The following is a 13631-nucleotide window of genomic DNA, read 5'->3' as shown; positions in this document are numbered from 1 at the left end:
CAGGCTCATGTCTTCTCAGTGGGGCTGCTGACAGTCAAAGCCAGGGATACAGAGGACAGGAAAACCTGGCTCATTGACCCTTGATTTCATCTAATCAGGCTTCTCTCAACTACTGTCCCAGACAGGCTGACCTGGAGGCACGTTGTAAAGGAAAGGGACTGTATTTGCTTCCCATGAGTTTTTGGATTTATTCACTGTCCTGCTGGGTCAGGGTTGGGGAGCAGGAGGTAGAGAGTGTGTTCAAATTGCCTAGCATCTGGATATGGCGATGGCACCCCACTCCAGTACTCTTGCCTGGAAAATCCCATGGACGGAGGAGCCTGGTAGGCTGCAGTCCATGGGGTCACTAGGAGTTGGACACGACTGAGCGACTTCCCTTTCACTTTTCACTTTCCTGCATTGGAGAAGGAAATGGCAACCCACTCCAGTGTTCTTGCCTGGAGAATCCCAGGGACGGGGGAGCCTTGTGGGCTGCTGTCTATGGGGTCACACAGAGTCGGACACGACTGAAGCGACTTAGCAGCAGCAGCAGCAGCAGCATCTGGATATACATACCCATCCGTGTACAAGCACAACACACGTACATGCACAACACATGCACACACAGCTCCCCCTGACACCCCCAGAAGCTGGAGAACTCTCCCTCAATGCAACACCTGAGAGCAAGGCTATGTTTTCACAGCACTGATGTTCAATAAACAGAATCACCTCTGCTGAGCACGTGAGCTGTACAACTCTGTGAGGAGGAGGCACCAAGGACACGATTTTAAATATGAAGACACAGGTATCACGTGTTGGCCGTGGTCTCAGGGCTGGTGAGTGGAGGCAGACAGGATCAGCCCTCTGGCCCCCCAGCCTAGGGCTCTATCCTTGGAACCTGCCTCTCCTTGAGGGATTGTTGGAAGGTGAGCAGGGTGAAGACTGGGTATACTGCGAAAGCTAAATAAGCCTCTCACTCACACCCACTTCTCTTTTTCTCCCTGAGAAGCCCTGCGCCTGCAGCCCAGCCTCGTCCTTCTCACTGCAGCCACAGTACAGACATCTCCTTGGAGACCCCAACCCTTAAACCCACCGCTTGTCCTGACAACACGAGGGCTATCATGGGCACCATCTGGCTAGGATGACCAGACCCTGGAGAGCCTGTGGCCAGTGGTCGCATGGGTGAAAATGCCCAGTCCCCTGAGAGCTCACAGCCCCATGTGGCCCACCTCTCCCTCCTCTTGCAACAGACTCTCCACTCTCTCAGCCAAACCAGTCAGCCCCGGGGACGGTCCTCCCTGGGCATGGCTCTTCTTCGAAGCATGAAGCTCTATGTAAAGGATGACCTAGATTTCTTGGATGAGCGACTGCAATCTATAAATGTCTAACCATGCGCACGAAATCGCCTGAAGTGGAAAAGAGCTTTTAGTTCTATTGCCTCGACTGAGCCAGCCAATGGCCTTCCTTGGGGACTGCAGCCTCCATCCGGACCATCAGGTCTCAAGAATGAGGGGTCTGAGAAAAGTGTGAGGGAAGCTGTCCTCTTTGCTTCTGCAAACGGAACACAGTCTTGGGTGTGGGCATGAGGAGGCTGCACTGGCACTAACAGACAAGCAGTGGAAAGACGCGCGGGGGGCGCTGGGTGGGCCCGTGATGGGATTCTGGGGCGAAGCTGTGACCGCACATTCTAGAGCCACTTTGGAAGACAGCACCAACTGAATACCCTGGGTGGGTGGCTGTTCCTCCAGGGAGCTTCCAAGTCCCTGGGGAAAATCGGGTTATCTGGCTAGGTAGAGACGCTGCCATTTGAGTCCTTGGTGAGCTGCTGTCAATGCAGCCTACTTGGCTCACGGGGTGACTGTCCCCCCACAGGAATGTGCCTGGTGGGGAGTGGACGGCAGTAGGGCCCCAGCTCAGCTTCCCACGGAGGATGCAGAGAGCTGCCCACAGATGGCTGGAGGCAGGCCAGCCCGGGAGGGGATGGACCCAAGACAAAGACACGACACAGAGGAATCTGGGGTAGGGCGCACTATGCGCTCCTCTTGCTTACTGGAGCATGCTTGTGTTGCTTCAGTCTTGTCTGCTAAACCCTGGGCCTTTTGGGGGGCATGCTTGTTGACAGGCTGAATAGGTATTAAGAAGCAACTTGGGAATGTTCCAAACATTGACTCAGTGAAATAACACAGGCCTGAGACTTACTGGATAGCCATGAACTCAGCCTTCTTCAGAAAGTTTTTCTCAATATTGACTTGATCCTAACAGTCACCTAGATAACCTCATTCCAGTGTACCACAACAGGGCTGACAATACAGTCTCACCGCAAACTCTGCTCTCACCACAGAAACTGTCCTTGGCTCATAATTCTCTGCAGTGAACAGTCCCGGACAAAAACCATCATCTCACCACCATGTACAGTCAAGAGAACTGAGCAAAGCCTTTTGTAATCAGATAGAAGTTATTCTGAAAGCCTCCTCGCCCCTTTGTTGTTTGTAGTTAGGATTAGATTACCTTTGATTAAATATAGAAAAATGCTTAGTAATCCATGAACCACCTTAACAGTGGTGAACTAGTCTCACTTCTCTTGCTGGATTTGGAACAATATTTTGTTTTTCTCTTTGCTCCTGTTGCTGCTGCTGCTGCTAAGTTGCTTCAGTCGTGTCTGACTCTGTGCGACCCCATAGACGGCAGCCCACCAGGCTCCCCGTCCCTGGGATTCTCCAGGCAAGAACACTGGAGTGAGTTGCCATTTCCTTCTCCAATGCATGAAAGTGAAAAGTGAAAGGGAAGTCACTCAGTCGTGTCCAACTCTTCGCGACCCCATGGACTGCTGCCCACCAGGCCCCTCCATCCATGGGATTTTCCAGGCAAGAGTACTGGAGTGGGGTGCCATTGCTCCTGTTAGGCTTTGGTTATTCCAGAGCGGGACAATGATTTTTCATGAAATACTTCTTTATAACCAAAACTGAAAGAGGGATCCACAGTGGTTGGTCACACTGTCCGTGCCTGTGAGATGGGGCATGGTTTCCTCTAAGCATGGTCCCCATCCATGGCAGAGGGAGCAGGGGCATCCGAATTTCTTTCCAGTTCTAGGTTCTAAATGCAACCCATCCCTCAGGCCCTCAAGGCAGAAGGATTTCTGAGGGTTTACTGAGGTTCTGGAGGGAAATCTGCATGAGGACCCAGGAATGACTTTGAAACAGAGAACTTCACAGGTGGGTAAGGAATCTCTTACTACAACTGAAGCAAAGGAAAACAACAAACAGCCCTTCACTCAGGTGCCAAGAGCCAAATAAGAAAAGGTTTCACACATCCCCAGTCAAGAAGCAGGGCTGTGTCACCAACTTACAGACAGCAAAAACGCAACACTGAAACTCTCAGGGCTGGTGTCAATCGGAACACGCAAGAGCCAGGAGCAGTGTTTGGTAATGCTGGAGGAAAAACAACATCTAATGGGAACGGATGAACTACATTCAAAGTCTCACCTGACTCTCTCTCCCTTGCTCACTGTCTCTCTGTTTCTCTTTTTGTTAAACATACATGGAGTGTTTCCTGGGTACCAGGCACTGTCCTGAGTCTTCACTTGTGTCAACTCTACGAGATAGGTGGTACTGTCATCTGACAGATGAAGAAACCGGGGTAAGGTAACTTGCTGGAGTTCAGCTCCTAAACAGCAGTCCTGGAATCTGCACCCAGCTCCCGGCCCTGGGATACCTCTGTCATCTCCGAGCCTCCACGTGCTCACTTGCAGAGGAAGAGCTTGATAGCATCTTGCTTCCATCCCTCTCAGCAGAGAGATAATCAGGAAATCCGTCAAGATAAGGAAAGCGCTTTGACATCTTTTGGGGAAAACCAAGCTCCTGAACTAAGTCCAAACCACTATGATATCTGGGTGACTGGAAGGTCACAGATACCTAGGCTGCCTGACAGTCATCACGTAGCGCCCAAGCCTTCACTGCACTGTTGAAGTCCTAACAGTGCACATTTAAGAGCGCTTTCTCTCCTCACAGGTTCGCTCATCTCACTCCAACTCTGCGGGATGAGTATTACCTTTATTACTTGATAGATAAAGAAACAGAGAAAGATGAGGTGAGCTGCTGGAAGGCACACAGTGACTTTAGAAGTGGTGAGGGCCTGGCCTGAACCCAGGTCTTCGACTCAACCCCACCCCTGCCACTGTGTCCTCCCGTCACTCTCTCTGGGTCGTGCAGATTAAAGGCACCTCCTTTCTGTCTCAGCTCTGGAGGGTTTCTGGTGCCAGGCTGCCTGGGAAAGTAGCTGAGCCTCCCCTATGCCTGTGGGTGGGCCAGGCTACTGCAGTGTAAGCTCTGATAGTTGTTTTTTTTCTTTTTGGTAGTACAAGTGCCTGACCTAAGCTTTGATTGCCGAGGCGTCCATTTCAAAGAGGTGACCTTCGAAGATGGCTATCTCGCAAATAAACATACTGCCAGCCACAAGACAGATAAAAGCCAGGCTGCCGACTGGCTCTCCACCCCAGGCTCCTTGGTTTTAGAGGCTGTGGTTGATTTCGATAACTGACCGTGGAGCTACTTGTTTTTTCCTTTCGTCATGCTTTAAACTCCAGCCTTTATGTTTAAAGTTCACCAATGAAGAGAGAGATCTGCCCCCACCCTCAACCCCAATAAATGCAGAACCCCTGGCCTGTGTGCCCTTTCTCTTGCTCCTCTTTTTCTTTCCTTTCTTCCCTCCCTCTTCCCCTCCTTTCTCCCTCCCCTGACCTTGCTGTGTGGACTGCCTCTGGTATGCTGTGTAATTTCCAGGTCTTGTAAGCAATAAACTTTTATTTTTTCAAAGTTTCCTGATGGCTATTACTGAATGGTATCTTGTAATCATCATAAGAACCACAAAGGCTGGTCCAACCACAACACTGGTAACTGACAGGCTGAGACACGGACAAAACAGCCGTGACACAAGCATTCCAATTTTCGCCACACTCACGCTGCTCTGTTTCACACGTGAAGAAACAGACTCAAGGAAGGTAAAAATAATCCATCGGTGGTCTCACAGTTAGGAAGTGGCAGAAAGGGGCTACAAATGACTGTTCTGGTTACTTTCTCCAGTAATACAATGGTACTATTATATTTATAATATAAAATATAATATTATATCAATATAAATATAGGACTCAGCCCTGTGTTCTGAGTCCAGGGCCGTAGTCTCTGGCAGACCTGCACTGCCTTCTAAATGAGGATCCTCTGAGGATAAGGACAAGGGTTTCTTGACTTCCTGTCAGTTCCGTGCAGTCTCCAGTCTCCTGCTGTGCCTAGAACTGGGCCATTTCTTTCACCCAAATAACAGGGCAGTAGTCTTACCTACATCCACGGGAGACATGTCCCAACACCCCCTGTGGATGCCTGCAAGCAAAGATCGTGCAAAACCCTACATACATCACATAGGCTTTTTCCTATTCCAACAACTGGGTAGAGTCTACAGTGTGGATCTGCTGGATGATTCATGTCCCGGGCAGGACAAAGCAGGACAAAGTGTGAGATTTCATTACCATACTCAGAATGGCATGCAATTAAAAAAACTAAAAATAGAGTTACCATATGATCCTGCAATCCCACTCGTGGGCATATATCTGGAGAAAGCTCTAACTTGAAAAGATACATGCACCTCAGTGTTCATAGCACTATTTACTATTTACAACAGCCAGCACATGCAAGCAACCTAGATGTTCACTGACGGATGAATGGATAAAGAAGACGTAGTGTGTGTACACACACACACACACACAAAATGGAATATTGCTTGGCCATAAAAAGAATGAAGTAACATCATCGACAACAACATAAATAAACCTTGAGATTATCATACTAAATGAAATTAAGTCAGTGAAAGACAAATATCCTATGATATCACTTATATATGAAATCTAAAAAATAGATACAAAATGAACTTACTTATAAAACAGAAATAGTCTTACAGATAGAAAACAAATTTATGGTTACCAAAGGTGAAACAGGAGGAGGGATAAATTAGGAATTTGGGATTAACAGATACACACCACCATATATAAAATAGATAAGCAACAAGAATTTACTGTATAGCACAGGGAACTGTATTCAGTCTTTTGTAATAACCTATAAGGGAAAAGAATGTGACAAAGAATATATATATATATGTAAGTATATATATAAATAACTCACTGTGCTGTATATCTGAAACTAAAAAGATATTGTCAACCAACTATATGTAAATAAAAAATTAAAAAGCACATATTAAAAATATCACATAAAAATAAGAAAATAAAACCTACAAATTGCTTATTTCTGGAATTTTCCATTTAATATTTTCAGACTGTGGTTGACTGTGGGTAACTGAAACTTCAAAAAGCAAAGTCTTGGATAAGGGGGGACCGCTCTGTGTAAGAACAGATGTTGACTAGTAGTAGCTAATGATAAACACGGAACAGTAGCTGTGCACTTATAGGAAGAGTTAAATGTCTTTGGAAGAAAGATGTAGTGAGGGTTTGTGTCCTGGAGATGTGAGAGAATGCAGGGAGGTGATAGTAAGGGAATGACCACAGTTTTCAGAAGAAAGGGTCAAAAGAAATCAAGGAACTATAAGGACAAAGCAGGACCTAAGATTCAGGCTCTTCGTTCAACCTGTGTTAATGCCACTGGCACTTAACTCCATTTACAGATCTAAACACAGCGACCCCTTGACTCGGTGACAATCAAGAGATTCCCAGGTATCTTTATGGGTTCTGAACTTTAAAGTCACTGTTCAACAGAACAAGCCTCCTCGAGTGAGAAAAGCTTAGACTACAGTTTAAAAAGGCTTCCTGGGCTTGCAATCTTGAAAAGAATTCCCAAATCATCCACTGAAAAATTGACATTTTTGGGAGTGAAATGGCAAAGGAAGATGCCTGAAGAAGCTGATATCCTAAGTGTCTGTGAGATCTAACAGGCTGATGCCAAGGTTTCTTTGGCTTGTGTCTGATCAGCAGCTTGTGGTCAGCTCTGAAGCCTGCTCTGAACAGAGCAGAGCAGGAGGGAATGCCAAGGGCAGGGTCACCAAACCCATATGGCCCTGAAAACGCCATCAAACAGCCAAATACACCTGAACACAGCACTTTCCATCACACAATTCTTCCACATGCTTGGTCACATCTGACCATCACATCCACTGACATGGTAGGGACATAGCCACTTGGCAGATGAGAAAGGCGCAAAGACAGGGCTGATGCTCAGTCTGTCTCAGTGGTATCTATGCGGACAGATGGGCCTGTGCTGTACCAGTGAGTAAGCATTTTGAATATCACCTTGGATGAACAACTGGCCCATGGATAACATCACCAGCAGTGACAGGGCTGGTGCTCCAAGCTCAGATGTTCTCATCACAAGTCCAGGATCTTTGTTCTAAGAGAGCTGTGCCTGGTACTGAGGCGGGTGCAGATAACCAAGGTCCTATTCTAGCAACCATCCAGAAGCTTCCAGCTATAACATGGTACAAAACACAAGGGCCCAGAGGGAGGTATGAACGAAACACTAAGGCAGTGTGGGGGAAGGGGAAGGCTAGATCTGACTAGAAGAAATGACTTAACTTTCATGGAGAGGTGGCATGTGAGGTGGGTCTTGAAGGAGGGGGTCAAATCTTGACAAACTAAGATGGAGGTAAAGACATTCTGGGTGAGGGAAGAAATGGTTTCTGCTCTTGGAGATGAGAGAGTTGAAAGTATATCCAGGAAAGGATTGTGAAGCCAGTTGGGTTGAATCAGAAAGCACCTGTAGATAGGAGGTATGGAAACACGGGTCAGGGTCAAAGTGTTGGGGACCTAATATATCAAACTGGGGAGGGGCCCTTACTCTGATCTTTAAAATTCTGCAAAAGCAGATGGTCTATCCACACAAAGAAGAAGGCAGCAACCTCTCACCCAGTAATCTTTTAAAACTGCAGGTGGTCGTGTCTTACAACCTGAGCCTTAAAGGCTCGTTTCAAGGTGGATCATTTCTAAAGAGTCTAGAACCTTAATTTCTTCTTGCATCTTTTCCCTAATTGCATTGCTACCAAGGGAATGCTAGAGAGTGTGTGAGTGGGTGCGTGAGTGTGTATGTGGGCATGTATGCATGCTTGCTGCTACAGTGAGGTCATATCAGAGCATGAAATAAAGGCTGGTTTTGCCTAATTTTGCTGTAATTCAGGAAGCTCAGTTACTTGAAGTTAGTTTTCCTCCCACACTTTGCCAGCATAAGCATCTTAACTCTCAATTTCCTTCCTTGTCATCAACCTTCCCAGACTACTTTAGAAGCCAAGGAACCATATGGAAGGCCATCTATGATTACAAGAGAGCCATGACTCTAGGGCTTCCCAGATCTGTCATAGGGATGCTGGCTCATCCACTTTCAAACAAATTCAGGCCCCAAAATGTACAAGACATCAGCAAAGACGGGACTGAAAGTTGGCAAGGCTTTGGCTTCAGATGCTTGATTAAGAGTTTGGTCACAGCAGGGTCAATATCATTATTTCATCTTTGTTCCCTCCTAGGCACCAGCTGGTAACTGTGCCCCTGATTCATGCTCGTGAGTCTGGTAAAATTATGATCCCATAGCCATTCTGGATAAGTCTAGAGCAGACGGATAAGCAGGAAGCACTTCAAGGCTTTCCTCACTTAGTGTGTATTTCCCCTTTACCTCCCACCTCTCCACACACCTGGTCACCTGTGGAAACCATAGGAAAGATCTAGCTGTGTTAAGGTATTGAAGACTTCAATTTTCCTTCACTCTTATTTGCATAATAATTTGTCATTCTGAGAGAAGATAACATACTGAAAAAAATCCATACCAGGTCAAATTTTCGGCTTTAGTGGGTGACTTTGTCTTGTTTTTCTAGTGAGGTGGCCTTAATGTTAACAAAGAGTTTCAGGGCAAAAAAAAAAAAAAAAAAAAATCAAAGGTTTTCTATCCTAGGATGAGTATGTTCAGACTTATCCAGAAGCAAGTGAATATATTAAATCTGACTCACATTTCAAGTGAAAATAGCTTAAAAATAAGACAAAACAAAAAAATAAACCAAACGACCTCCCTCAAAATAAATCCCAAGGTCTTATTTCTTATCTGTTCCATCAAAATATTCAGGGATGGACATAGAATTTATATTTAAAAAAATCTCTCCAAAGGTATGATGGTCGCTCAAGTTTGCTTAGATTGCTTTAGACCACTTAGTTTATTCCTTGCTAAGTAAGGGGCAGGTCTGCAAGCTACTAAATAACCCTTGAGGACATTTCCAATTTCAGCAGTCAATGGTGAGGTCTTCCAGTTGTTATCAGGGCTACACATCGGAAGTTCTTAACAAATAGGTGATCTGGTGCCAACATTTACAGACTCCTCAGTGAGGACTGGTTAGTTCTAATTCATAAAGCACAATCAGAAGCAGATCAGAAATTAATCTGGGGGACTTCCCTGGTGAATCAGTGGTTAAGACTCTGTGCTCCCAATGCTGGGGACCTGGATTTCATCCTTAGTGAAGGAACATGCCACATGTGGGAATTCCACTAAAGATTCCACATGGTGCAACAAAGATCAAAGGTCCCATGTGACACAACTAAGACTTGCCACAGCCAAATAAATAGATAGATATATTTTAATGAAAGAAATCAATCTGGGGTAAACCAGAGGACCACAAAACTGTTCTGACCCAAGGGAGTTCCTACTGTTTAACAAACCCCTCTCTTCCTTGGGCTTGCACAACCATACTCTAAGGGGATATTTTATCTCTGAAGCCAGAGAGCAGGGCCATGCACATACTCCAACATAAAGATGTCCATTTTCCCAGGCCCTTCACAGGCTTTGTTGATTAAGGGTCTTTGCCTATCTGGGACATCTTCTCTCTCCCCTCTGCCCTGGAACCCTGGGAAGTGTCCACTAGGGTCTGTCACTTCTCGGGCATCAGTGTAGGGATGACCCTGCTCTTTGGTGTTGAGTCAGGGGCATTTTATCCACAGTAGGAAAACATGTTTTTTTTTTCCTTTTCCACCATCCAATTCTTGGGCCTTTTACCACTCATAATATTTCTGCCAGAGAGAGGACCCATGAGGAATTGAACACCAGTCATTTTATACTATTTCAGCCACTCCAGTAAAACAACTGGAACAGACTCAAAAGTATGATTAAAATGAAATGTGTGGGTTCTTGGTCAGTTTCAATGAACCTCTCTCTTCTGCACCAGCACTGTTTCACGAATTAACTTGCAAGGACTTTGCTATTTCACCTCTTTGGTTCTCGTGGTGCTTCATAGAGCATTTCACTAGCACCAGATCACGTGATTAAACAAGGATGTTCTTGGTAGAGTTTTATTTATCGCCCCAACCCTGCCAGTATTCATCAGAAGGGTGGGGGGGGGCGGTTGGGGCTCTGGTTTCTGAGTCACTAGACATTTCGTTCCTCAGATCTTGGCCCTCACTTATTTGATCAACACACAATCACAGAGGAACCCAAAAAATTAAACCAGAGGTGAAAGAGAAGTTAGTCATTGCTATCTGGTAGGCACTGAAAAGTCTTGGCTTTGCCTTCTAGCAAGCTCTACCACACGGGATTGGGTTGTGAAAACATTTCCTCTCACTTGAAGTCCTTACAGAAGGAACTTTTTATGCTAGCCAGTTTGCATGTTTTTTTTTTTTTTAAATAACTTTTTCTATTTTTAGGGTACAATGAAAGGCATATGTTTTAACATATAGTTTGATGTCTTCTGACAAATACTTACATTCTTATAACCCAAACCCCTCTCAAAAGTTAGCATATTTCTATGACCCAGTAAGTTCTCTTATTTTCCTGGTCCATTCCTCCTACTCACCCAACCATAAAACCATTTTTCTTTTTTTCTTTAAATCATAAGTTAGTTTTACGTATTTTAGAATGTCATATATTGGAATCATACAGTATTTATTTTTGTGTGCAATGCTTCTTTCACAAAGCAAAACATTTTTGCAATTAACCAGTGCTAACTCTTTCAGTGGTTCAATCCTTCTTATTGATGAGTAGGTATTCTGTTGTATACATGGCATATTGTTTATGATGTTGCGTGATATCTGGGTTGTTTCCAATTTTGGATTTTCATGGAAAAAGCAATTAATATAATGATTTAAAATTCACAGTCTGAAACCGCAATTACTTTTTCATCAACCTAATATTATGGACATTCTTGTATAAGTCATATCATATCTTGTATAAGTTATAAGTCCATGATATGACTTATACTTTTCCTTTCTCTTGCATGAATGCCTAGGGGTGGAATTGAAGGGTCAAAGGGTAGGTGTATATTTATTAGAAATGGCTAAACAGTTTTCCAAAGTGATTATATCACTTTATAATCTCATTCATAATGTTTAAGGCTTCTAGATGCTCCACATCCTCACCAACCCTTGATGCTGTCAGTCTTCTGATTTCATTGTTTCCATTTATCTATCGAGTTACTCTCCTGTTTACCTTACTTTAAATCCTTCAACATATTTATAACAGCTATTTTAAACTCCCTACTTATTAATTTCAACATTTGCATAAATTCTGAGTCTAGTTCTATTAACCCTTTTTTTTTTTTTCTTTTGGTTATGGTTCACATTTTCCTGCTTTTTAAATTTTCCTGTAATTTTATATTATATGCTGGGCACTGTGGATACAGTGCTGAGAATCTGTATCATGTTAATTTATAGCCACATTTAATTTACTGGGGCTTTAAAACTGACCCTGTCAAGGCTTGAATTTAGGCTTTGTTAGGGTGGCTCACGAGTAGCACCTATCCCAGGGCTCTAGGACTCCTCCTCTAGTGGTATGATCTTTTTCATGTCTCAACTGAATGCCTCAGGTGTTATCTCCTACTTTCTGGGTGGTTCCAAACTGCAATATTTCACAGACTATAAGACCTCCTTTGACTTACAGAACCCCAGTAACTATTTGGTAGTATGGAGTCTTACCACATTTGTACACAATTTAACATTTTGCAAAAGTCTAAAGGAGATCCCTTTTTTCCAGTACCCTACTCCATAAATTTCAACCACCCCAGAAGCCCTGAACATAAACTCTACTTCCTCTGCCAGGCAAGACGCTGAGTTCCAGTCTTCTGTGTAATAATTTTTAAAGTGCTTCCAGGAGAATGTCAAGATGAGTTTCGAGGTTTCTGCATATCTTTCCATTTTATCCATAATTACAAGTCTGTCCTGTTTTCTAATACCTAAAAACAGTTGTTTCACATGTTATATCCAGTTTTATAGTTGTTCACAGCAGAAAAATACTTCTAATACTCAATAATCCATTAGAGCCAGAACTGTTTTGATATTTAATACTTCTATAAATGGGAAGCTGCAGCTCTTTGGTGAAATTTTGGTTCATTGACTCTGTATCTGTTCTCCTGGAGGCAAACAACTCATACTACCTCTTATAAGCATAACATTATCAAGACAAACACATGCTTAACACTGTTAAGATTAAGAAGAAGAAAAAACAGTAATTTGTTTTCTTTTCAGCTGCTGTCATCTTATATCCCCATAGAATTTATTTCTATATCATTCATTAACTATTTATATTCTCTGTACTCATTCTAGCCTTCCATTCTTATCTTAAAACCCAGAGACTAAACCCAAATTTAATAATACCCTACACTCTATACTGTTTGGCCAGATCTTGCTGTAATAGACAGATACTGTTTTAATGTGCCCAGAACATCAGGAAACATGTAGCAAAAATTTCTTCCCTAAATTCAATCATGTTCTACTCTTAAATTACTCCACCCCTGTGGCCATAATTGATTGGTTTAGGTAGTAGCCATCTACCCCAATTTGAACTAATTAAAGTTCTTCACTGACAATTTTTTCACTGAACTTGAGGAAAAAAATATTAAATCTCTAATGGTTAAAGATACAGGATTTGTTAAGTGCCACATTCCCTGACTTGGGAGGAAACAAATCTTCAGTGAAAGAAAATGATAAGCTGATAAGCAGAGAAGCAAGTCAGAGAAAGAAGAAAGAGACAGAAATACATTCTGGTATCTCGTGATAGTGTTCCAGTCCCTAATTCTATAGGTTTCCAAGGCCTACAGGTATCCTCTACTCCTGCTCTTCAGTTACATCAAATACCTGTATTCCTTCAATAAATTCCATAAGAGTTCATATTGGATTTATCACTGCCCTAATATTTTGAAAAAATGAGAAAATCATGTTTTTGGGTCTTGTTGACTAAATACCTATTAATATAGCTCATATTCATGTACAATGTAAAATTATAGCCCTGCCTGCTAGGTTCACACTTACATGTTCATACTTGCATGTGTATACTATGACAACATCTGTAAGTTTTTTTGACCCAGCCATTTTGACCAGGTATCTCCATCTTGTATCTCCATGATGCAATTATGGATCCTTTGATAGTCTGCATTATTAATCTAGGAAGATGATACACTAACATTCAAGTCTATAAACTAACCCTAAACCCTAACCCCAACATTTTGCCTATCTACTATTTTTGATTATCTACTATAACAACAGTGTTAATTGCTCAGTTATGTTGGACTCTTTCCAACTCCGTGGGCTGTAGACCACCCGGCTCCTCTGTCCATGGAATTCTCCAGGCAAGAGTACTGAAGATTCCCTTCCCCAGGGGATCTTCCCAACCCAGGCATCAAACCCAGGTCTCCTGCATTGT

The 13631-nt window shown here is 43.5% G+C and overlaps 1 protein-coding gene and 1 long non-coding RNA gene across 9 annotated transcripts in view; one reads left to right on the top strand and one right to left on the bottom strand.

Moving 5' to 3' along the window:
• Positions 1-13631, bottom strand: part of RASGRP1 (RAS guanyl releasing protein 1) — a 216770-nt gene that overhangs the window by 46177 nt on the left and 156962 nt on the right. The window lies entirely within an intron of this gene.
• Positions 3104-4792, top strand: LOC123328113. Its single transcript, XR_006542889.2, has 2 exons — positions 3104-4065; positions 4334-4792. It is a non-coding gene; the product is annotated as an uncharacterized LOC123328113 (long non-coding RNA).

The sequence above is a fragment of the Bubalus bubalis genome, chromosome 11, assembly GCF_019923935.1.
Source record: "Bubalus bubalis isolate 160015118507 breed Murrah chromosome 11, NDDB_SH_1, whole genome shotgun sequence".
NCBI lineage: Eukaryota > Metazoa > Chordata > Mammalia > Artiodactyla > Bovidae > Bubalus > Bubalus bubalis.
The sequence above is the reverse complement of the archived record's forward strand: the minus strand, read 5'-3'. Positions and strand labels throughout refer to the sequence as shown.